The sequence below is a fragment of the Mytilus galloprovincialis genome, chromosome 4 (assembly GCF_965363235.1).
Source record: "Mytilus galloprovincialis chromosome 4, xbMytGall1.hap1.1, whole genome shotgun sequence".
Lineage (NCBI taxonomy): Eukaryota > Metazoa > Mollusca > Bivalvia > Mytilida > Mytilidae > Mytilus > Mytilus galloprovincialis.
The window spans coordinates 47,089,208-47,099,264 of NC_134841.1; the positions used below are offsets into that span (position 1 = coordinate 47,089,208).

Below are 10,057 nucleotides of genomic sequence, written 5' to 3' on the forward strand. Positions count from 1 at the left end.
AAATAATAAAGTCTCTATTTTCAACAAAACGCGTGTGTGGCATACTAATAATAATCTTTGATTCGATGATTGCCGTTTTATGGCCGCTAAAAGGAATTCTTGTTCGGAGTGTTGATTTTATTGGTTTTTTTTTAATTTGCCTGACAAAAAATAATAAAAGGATTTAATTTGAGTTTGGCTAATTTGAATGTGAAATATAAGCTTTTACAATTACGAAAGAACTACACGTTATTCATGTTATTCTAAATCTTTTACACGGAATTTTCTCGGTGAACACATATATACATCTATATTTAATAATATGCGTTGTGTAGGCCTAGGGACCTAGCAAAACCTTCGGAATAGTACTGTAGATAGTGACATCTCTTGCATTTGGTTCGTACAATTCCTTGTTTATCTTTTATAATCAGTGTCTGTACACCTGCGTGACCCCTTTGTATTTACAAATGTTTATTATAAATTTAATTTCATTCGATTAGCAATCATAATGTCATCATTGTCACTTGTATTTCCTTGATATAATTGTTATATTTAATAAATGACAATTCAAAACATAAAAAATTAACACGTAAAATAAAAAAAAAAAAAAAAACATAATTGGAAACAATATTTAGTTACAATAAGTTTAATCTCTCACAGTTTATGATTCTGTTGTACCTTTCAAACTACATCGTGGATTGATTGCTTTCTTGTGATGCAATCTTAACGTCCAGTGACAAATATTTCATGCATGTTCAGGAACAAATTAACAATAGATTCAGTCGAAAGAAGAAAACATATCTTATTTGTATTTCCAAGTCACCATTATGGATTCAGCGAATTAGAATCCTTATGAAAAAAAGCATTGGAAATCGTTAAATGAGAGGAGAACAACTCTTTTAAAAAAATTACCAAAAACATACTTAGTTTGTATAAAACCTACATTGCTTACTAAAATTCACAACCGTCTCTTCTCTATAAATTAACAATACACGTATAATATTATATATTTGAATTTACGTTGAGATATTTTTAAAAGATATGAATTATTTCTTTTTCGACTTTCATATACACATGATGCAATGGTTTTTATTATATTCATGTTCTTTTGGCAAAATATTATCTTCAATCTAATAAAAACAACTGAGGGAGTGTATCACGATTGTTGGTCATGTAAGTAATGTAAGTCCCTTCAAATATTACATCGACTCAATAGTTACAAAATGTTCAAATGGAACACAAAATTAAAATACATTTGTCCGTCGCCGATTGTTTGCAACTGGTGGTTGCTGGTTATTTGTCCTTGGCAAACCATTTGTTTGTGATCTAGTTTGCGCCTGAGAATTACTTGTTCTAAAGTTTTGACCATTTGCTTGTGGTCCTATTTGTCGAACCATATTTGTTGGTAACACTGGACGACGTTGTTGTGAGGGTTGACCAGCTGTTGGACGCATTCGATTAAGTACAATATTCTGTAAATCAGTTTGAAGACGTTGTCGTTGGGCTTGTGTTAACGATAGTCTTGTTTGGAAGAGCCCTAAGATTGTTTGCAAAGCTCTTAGTGTTTCACTGTTTAGACTAGTCTGTGTCCTTGCTTGAGGACGATTTGTCCATTGATTAGTCCGCCGTTGTTGGTTTGGAATAATTCGCCTTTGAGTGGCTGATTGCCGTGTCGGAACTCGTACATTTGACGGGTTTGGTTGCAACCTACGCACATTACTGTTTTGAGAAACTATTTGATTTAACACTGAAGCTAGCTGAGAACTTATTGCAGACAATTGACGTGACCTTCTACCATTACCGGCATTTCTAGGTAAAGTCATATTATTCGTTGTCCCCAAAGGAAGTATCATATACGAACCTATTTGTCCCACTGGTAAATTCTTTGGCAAATCAATTGATTGCAATAGACGATTTATTACATTTGAATTTCGAAAAGCACTACTTGAATTTTGATTCCGTGACAGATTTTCCTGCAAAGAATTTGATCTAATCTGTTGATTAACCGGAGGCCATGGTCTTAAAAGATTTGCTTCGTTGTTTTGGTTTAAAGCCCTGGATGCAATTTGACCTACTGGTCCGGAAAGGTCTGTTACCTCATTCTGTTGTGACGTCTGCTGACTTTGTTGAATTTCTTGCAGTGTGCGAGCTTGTTGTATCCTACGTATAGCTCTTCTAGCTTCTATTGGTGAAGTTGGGAGATTAGGCAACAGTCTATTTTCCTCAACCACATTTGAAGGTTCCTGGCCGAATCTATTTCTGTTTTGTGGTAGTGAATTAGTTGGCTGAACTACGTTGTTTCGTTGAGCTGTATTGGATGGCGGCCCCCTATTGTTACGAAACGCATTATTTATTGCATTTAGGAGACGAGAAGTAGTTTGACCTTGTGAATTGCTAGGTACGTTTTGACGAGTATTACTATTTTGAAAATTATTCAAAGGCATAGGTCGAGCTCCATTATTTGGCATCCTAGTCGGACCTTGAGAAATTTGTGGTCTAGGATTTACAATATTATTTAATCCCCGATTCTGATTTATACGACCAAAGTTTCGGTTACCAGGATTACGCATGTTTCTAACCACAGGTTGATTATTTGTTGTTGAACCTCTAATTTGACCTCTATTTGCAGGTCTGGTAAATCCAGTAGGTCTTCTATTAGGTAACGCTTGTCTTGGTCTTGGTACTAAACCATTATTACTTGGTCCTATACGACCTCGCTGAGACGGACTTCTAGGTCGATTTGGAACATTTGTACCAGAAACGCGAGCAGACGGGTTTGCATTATTTTGTGTTTGCGTGTTGTCTAGGGAGGATGGGCGTCCATTATTACTTAAAACTGGTGCACTTGGGACCATTCTTGGACTCTGAGAACCGCTTTCAAAAGGGTTTTGCATCAACATGCCATTTTCGAATGGAGTATTCAGTTGTCCCGGATTTGACTCTCCTGCTAATCCTGTTTCACCATTCTGTGTTTGTTCTTGTGGTTGTACTGGAACACCCGGAAAAGGATTTGGATCGACACTAGAAACTACACGATTGATCAATTCTTCTATTTCTTTGTCACCAATAACATTTCCACTCTGATCGTTAACATTATTTCGCATTGAACCCATGTTTTGATTGTTTAATGCTTCGACGCCTGTAATTATCTGTTGGTTAGGGGCTTCAAATCCACCAATGTCATTTTGATTACCAAAATCTGTTGTGCTGCCTGGAATACCAGGGAAAAGTGGAAATTCATTGAATTCGTTACTTACAGTTGGATCAAGACGAGAATTTTCTGGGTTATCTGTTAAAGATCTTGTTTCTTGTCGTGAACTTGTTATGGGAACGCCTTTTTCCGATTGTGAAAGTCCTATTTCCTGACTATTTGTTTGAACCCAGGAAGGAGCAGTTGATCCATCCAAACTATTTGTTTCTCCGGTACTTAGTCCGTCTTTAACTGACCGACTCAATAATCCAAAATCCTGCACACTATTTGTATCGAACAAATTTTTAATTTTTCCTAGTCCACTAGTTATTTGTTTTTCGGGTTTCTGGTTTTGTGATGTTTTCTTTTCCAGATTACTTGTGTTTATGCCATTAGCTGGTCTTTGCTCTTGGTTGATATTTGATTGACTTACAATTATTCCCCTAATTGGTTTGTCAGATTCTCTTCCGATAGCAATCTGTCTCGGCCTTCGTGGCTGTGGTCTAGTCGCCAAACCACTGACCAGTTGGGCCATATTTCTGTTTCGAAGTGATAATCCGAATGAGCCAGGAGTAATTCTTTCTGGAGGAGGATTACCACGTGGAATTAAAGGTTGCAGAAAGTTATTTAACAACTCAGTTTCTCTATTTTGAGAAGTTTCTGGTTCCGTATTGGCGTTAGGTAATCCTCTATGTATTTCCTGATTAGGTGACAAATTTATAGAATTTTGATCCAATGATGGACTTTTCCTTGTGTCTATAATAGAATTTTGCGTTTCTATCCAGACTGCTTCGGGGCTGTTTGGATTAATTGGTACTCTGTCAGAGTTTCCGTTTACATTAAATGGAATAATCATTGGCATAGAATTTGTAGAAGGCTTTGGAATAGGTTGAGGCTCTACCCTTTGAACAGTCGAAGTCTTTGTTACTTTTGTTTCTGTTTTCGTTGTGCTTCGTGAATTTTCACCTCCGAGCACCGACTTCTCTTGTGACCTCTGTAAATCTGATGTATGAGAAAACAGATTTGGGACTGTCGGATCTTTAATAGATGTTTCCATAGCTGTAATGTCATTTAAATCCAGAAGTGTTTGTAGTTGATTGTTTTGACGATCTAAGCCAGCGTTTCTGTTTCGGTTGTGTGTCAAATCTACAATGTCCCTAAAAGAATTGCTCTGCATTTGTGATGGGAATAGTTTATTAGAAGCACTCGCTAAACCGAAATCAGAATTCTGAACCACTGGTACACTTCTACTACTGACAACTTCTGATAGTGTGGATTTGGAAGCTGAAGCATTTGACTTACTCTTGCTACTGAACTTTTTGACAGAACGCTGAGCTGCAAAAATAACAGTAAATATAATTCAAATATATCATAAAATTAATTGTCTTGATTCAACAATCCTTATATTAAGACTGTTAAGATTGATTCAACATGTATGTACCTAAGTAAAGATGTTCCTATCATTGCAGCTCACTAGAATCGACCCAAACATGTGTATATTAGTGTGGAATGCTGCATAGTCAGTTAATAACATACCCCTGTTAAATATCTTACTAAAATGTGATGAACAACAAGAATATATATACTACTGACCTGATTTGAACATACAAAAAGATTGATGGTTAGGCACAAAGTAATGTTCAGTTTTTTTTTTATATGAACTGGATGTATGCCGTACTTGCTTTTGCAATGGCATCTCTGAGATCGTCGCAAAGAAGACAATGTGTTAGCGATCTGTTGTATTTTAGTAAGTCGTATTTTCTTTGCTTCCTTTATGTTTTTTCATCACTTTCATCAGATATCACAGTGTTTCCATTATATGGTGTCAGTTAAGTTTACTGGCTTTATGGTGTAAAAATTAACTTTGAACTACTCTCATTGGGTGAAATTTCAAATTACATGAAATAGTTTAGCCACTAAAGTTAAGCAAGCAATTGCAACAATCAATTAATCAATAATTGAGCTTTTAAAACTAATATCAACTTGATTAATACTAATCTATATCTTTATTCCTATATTAAGTTAATGAGGTACACATTGTGGGATAAAAAAATCCCTTGTATTGTGTATGGTAAAAAAAATCGTTTTTAGTGTGTTATTCGATATGTATCACTGAAAACCACGGATAAACACTGTTATATATTTTTCTAAATATATATTGTTTCGTGTTAATGTATGTATCCCATGTCATGTTTTACTTACCATTAACTTTACAAACGAAGAATAAGGCAAACAAAACGGATACTCTAGGCACCATTATCTGGAAGTAGAAACAAATATATTTTAGAATTAAGGGGGAAGAGATATATGCATTCGGGTTGTAGTGTTGCTCGTTTTTATTTGTCATAATATGTATCCGAAAGTACCCACATCAAATTACTGTAGAATATTGAAGTTTGCGGTTTCTTGAAAATTGGTATATTTATCCGAAAAGTCAAAGTATTCACTGAAAAGACCTATTGGCGACCTTCTGTTGTTGTCTGTTCTATGGTCGGGTTGTTGTCTCTAACACATTCCCCATTTCCATTCTCATTTTATGTAAAATACAATCTGCAGAATATTAAAATTTGATTTGACTTGTTGCATAAACCAAAACTAACATGCGTTAATGGGAAATTTGTATATTTGTCCGAAAAGTCGAGGCTTGCTTTTTAACGTCGATATTCAAAATTTAGTAATAACATATAAACAACGCATTAAACTCAAGACAAATACACACACAATAAAAGAACGTTGTACAACATAAGAATATAATGCACTCAGAGTTAAATAAAATAAGCATAATAATGCAAAAAAACAGATACGCATATAAGGCAATATGATTTCACAAAACTAATTTAAAAGCACTTAATTTAAATACAGCAACCAGACCAATTCGATTAAAATACATATCGTGAGTCTTTTGCTTACCAGGAATTGCAAGTAAATTGCAAAGCATGAACACTGGAGTTTTATTTCATTCAACTTGCAAGCAGGTTAGTATATCATGGCACTAACTGACAACGTTGTCATGAGGTGGCATTTCTTGTTGAATTTTGTTAACTCTAAATAAGTTCCAAACCTCCAACATGTCCATATGTTGTAAAAGTAAAACACAATGTTTTTAATGATGCATTTTGTCTTGGTTTTTATTTCCTGTGTGGTTAGTGTTAATTTATTTTATGTAACGCCTTTTCCTGAAAAAAAGGATTAATTTCACCAAAACAGGTGCAATCATTTGACGTGTGACAGAACAGTACGTTATACTAAGTGGTTCAAGCTTCTAAAGTAGTTCAACACCATGTGAGAATAACCTGAAGCTGTCACAATTTATTATTTTCAATAGTGCAAATGTGAATACGTATTTAAAATTTTACGGACGCCGTCACGAGTTGGCATCATTGATGGTGACGGATATGTTCCAAATGTCATACCACAGTCATTTTCCATCGAAATGTGACCTTCTAAAACAAACATGCCACCGTATTTATACTTCAATGATCAACACAAATGGCGCCACTAGTAGAGCAGGATCTACTAATCCTTCCGAAGCTTCTGATATCACACCTAAGTTTTTACATTATTCATTTTGCTCAGTCTTGAGTTTTCTATTTTGTGTTAGTTATCTGTTGGTTGTCTTCGTTCGTTTTTTGCAATAGCGTTGTCAGTTTATTTTTTACTTATGAGTTTGACCCTTTGGTATTTATCACCTCACTTTTTTAACGTCTGATTGAATGCAGACTACTCTTAAATAAGGTACTTAGTTGGAACTGTTGCAAGGCAAATTGCTGATAATACTCAGTAGGTTCTAAATGAAATTACAAACAAAACCACGACCCATTTCAATTTAACTGTACTGTTCACTTTTAATGTAATGTTATTAATAACTATTAAAAAGAAGATATGGCATGATTGACCTTGGGACAACTCTTCACAAAAGACAAAAATGACACAGAAATTAACAACTGTAGGTCACCGTACAGCACAGTCAGTTATAAAAAGCCCCAAAATTACAAATGTAAAACAATTCAAACGAGAAAACCGTGACAAATAGAAATACATTTAACAAAAAAAAAAAAAAAAAAAAAACATATTGGACGTGGCCGGGTACTTTTACATCCTAAGACAATAAGTACAGATCTGAGGGTACTTGCCTGACAGCTAGTACAAAGCCAATAGCAACTAATAAAAACAAACATGCATCTAAGACCAAATTAATAGTACGTTTGTAACTCCGTATCGCCATGTTCATAGTAACTTGAAAACTATATATATTAATTGTATAACATCAATTTGAAAACGCAGAAACCATTGGATCCATACACGGTTATAAATTATCATCATAAAAGTTGAACGTATGCGAGTCTCTTCACATCCTTAAATAAATAATTTAATTTGATGAAATTCAATGAAGTGAAAAAACGAAAGATTTCGTCAAAGTGACTGTCTGCGAAAATGTTTCCCACAAGTCCTGTAGACAAGACAATATCAATTATACAGCTTCAAAAAGACATTATAAAATTTCTAAATATTTGAAAAATACACAATATTCACGTACTTATACAAAATATACATATAAATGCATATAATATTTTAAACATACCATATTGAATAAATTTCTCTCCTCAAATAAAAAAGAACGAAAACGAATCAATCAGCTGCACATTCTTGTATTATATGACAAAAGTTAAGAGCGTAATAAATATGCTAATTAACAAATTGACACTTTCCAGGTAGTTTTTACACTTCCCCTTGTTATTAAATTGATTAATTAAATCTTTGAAATAATATAAAAATGTAGAACACGACAGCTATCCATCATTTCGTATGACTACATTTTTAATAAAAAAAAATTCATACGCAAACTTTCTCAAAAGAATTTAATTTACTAAAGTAAATAGAAATAATGAAATTAATCATTGTTTTGTTATGTTTTTTTCTTTCTTCAACGTTTAATCCAAATATGTATGTATGTATACATCAAACGATACTGTCTTAAAAACCACAGATATTTCTTTCTGCCATTTCCATCAGGGTAAATATATAAACTTTCTTTATCCAAACTCGCTCGTTGGATATCAGGATATAATTCATGAGATCATTCTTTTCAATCATAACAACTTTCTGTTGATTGAAAGCATCTTAATTGTGTAGAATGTTGAGTCGCATGCAGATACGGCTTCGTTGAAACATCATTACTGAGCCTATTTCATGATTGTTTAATGGTTTATAATATTTCGTTATTATAAGGATAACTTCAAGAAAGAAAGAAAAAAACTAAATGTGTCTAGGTAGAAAATAACATAACAATGAAGCCATCACTGCTGATTTATATCAATATTCAGTATGGTAGTGGGGTGTTATCAAAGGGACAATATAGAATAAAGAGGCTTGTTTAGGGGGGGTATCAATATCCCATATCCCATTAAGTTTTTATCTCAATATCCCGTATCCCTATAATATTTACCCCTAATATCCCAATAAATATTTTTTACAAATATCCCATATCCCTAAAACTATTTTGAAATATCCCAAAAATTCATTATACATTCATTCCCAAGCCCTGTTTTTTCCTCATCATCACAACTTCAACAATTTTGACTGGGAAAACAAACTGGGTTAAAGGAAATTTACAGTGCATACTTCCAGTGTTAAATAAGAATATATGTGTCCAAAAGATGAAGTGTTCCATCTTAGAGCCTTGTATAACAATCTCTTTTTATGTGATCTTAAACGATAAATTTAGTGTAAGGGGTCTAATTTCAGACTTTTTTTTAATTGTTCAAACCGTGATGCATATGACTGTAAAATTACATTCATTGATAAGAAACTTCATCCTACACGTTAACCTATGTTGGAGAGAACAGAAGGACTCAACCCTGTCTCTTGTCCGAGATTGCTCTGACATCCAACGGCTGTTTTGCCAGACAAGCTGAGACTGTGGGTCGTCAGAGCACGTCCATATCAAAAAGTGGATATTTAGCATGCAAGTTCAATAACTCAAAATTTAACACAAGAAAGCTTTCTGCTAATGTACCTACATTACACTTAACTGATGCAATATTTGTACAGCAGGCAAAATTTGCACAGCCCTTGTTTTGCAAAGAAATAACACAACATTTGACTCTGTGATCTTGAACTTTATGAATTACATAGATCCCAATATTTTTGTTACTTTTTTTTAATTTCCTTCCTCACAACACCAATAATAGAAAGAAAATATATTAATTTACATTGATTATTTAGTAATTATTCATTATTAACATGGTTTATACCGCGAAATATCTACTTTTTGATATGGGACGTGCTCTGACGTCCCTCGGCCCCAGCTTGTCTGGCAAAACAGCCGTTGCACATCAGAGCAATCTGTGAAACGTGGAGACCTCTGAAGATCCTCGCCAGGTATAATAAGAGGTAAAACACTAGAAAATATCCTGTAATCATATAAAGCATCAAAACAAATAGAAACATTGACAACAATAAGGCTTAACTCATCAGATGGATACATCTAACAAAAATCTATGATTATTTCAAGAAAATTATGAATGCATATGAGCATATAATATAAAAAAATATGTGGTATGATTGTCAATAAGACAACTCTTCACAAGAGACCATGTGACACAGAAAATAACAACTACAGGTCACCGTACGACCTTCAACAATGAGCAAAGCTCATACCGCATAGTTAGCTATAAAAAGTCCTGAAATGACAAATGTAGAACAATTCAAACAAGAAAACTAACGGCCTAATGTATGTATAAAAAAATTAACAAAAAACAAATATGAAACACAGCAACAAACGACAACCACTGAATTAAAGACTCCTGACTTTGGACAGGCACATACATACAGAATGTGGCGATGTTAAACATGTTAGCGAGATCCCAACCCTCCCCTTAACCTGGG

General features: G+C 34.0%; 1 long non-coding RNA gene across 1 annotated transcript; it reads right to left on the reverse strand.

Moving 5' to 3' along the window:
• Window positions 1-609: 609 nt before the first annotated feature.
• On the reverse strand, window positions 610-7,808 carry LOC143072289 (uncharacterized). Its single transcript, XR_012977121.1, has 3 exons — window positions 7,752-7,808; window positions 5,372-5,429; window positions 610-4,504 (listed from the first exon to the last, which is right to left on the reverse strand). It is a non-coding gene; the product is annotated as an uncharacterized LOC143072289 (long non-coding RNA).
• Between the last annotated feature and the right edge of the window lie 2,249 nt (window positions 7,809-10,057).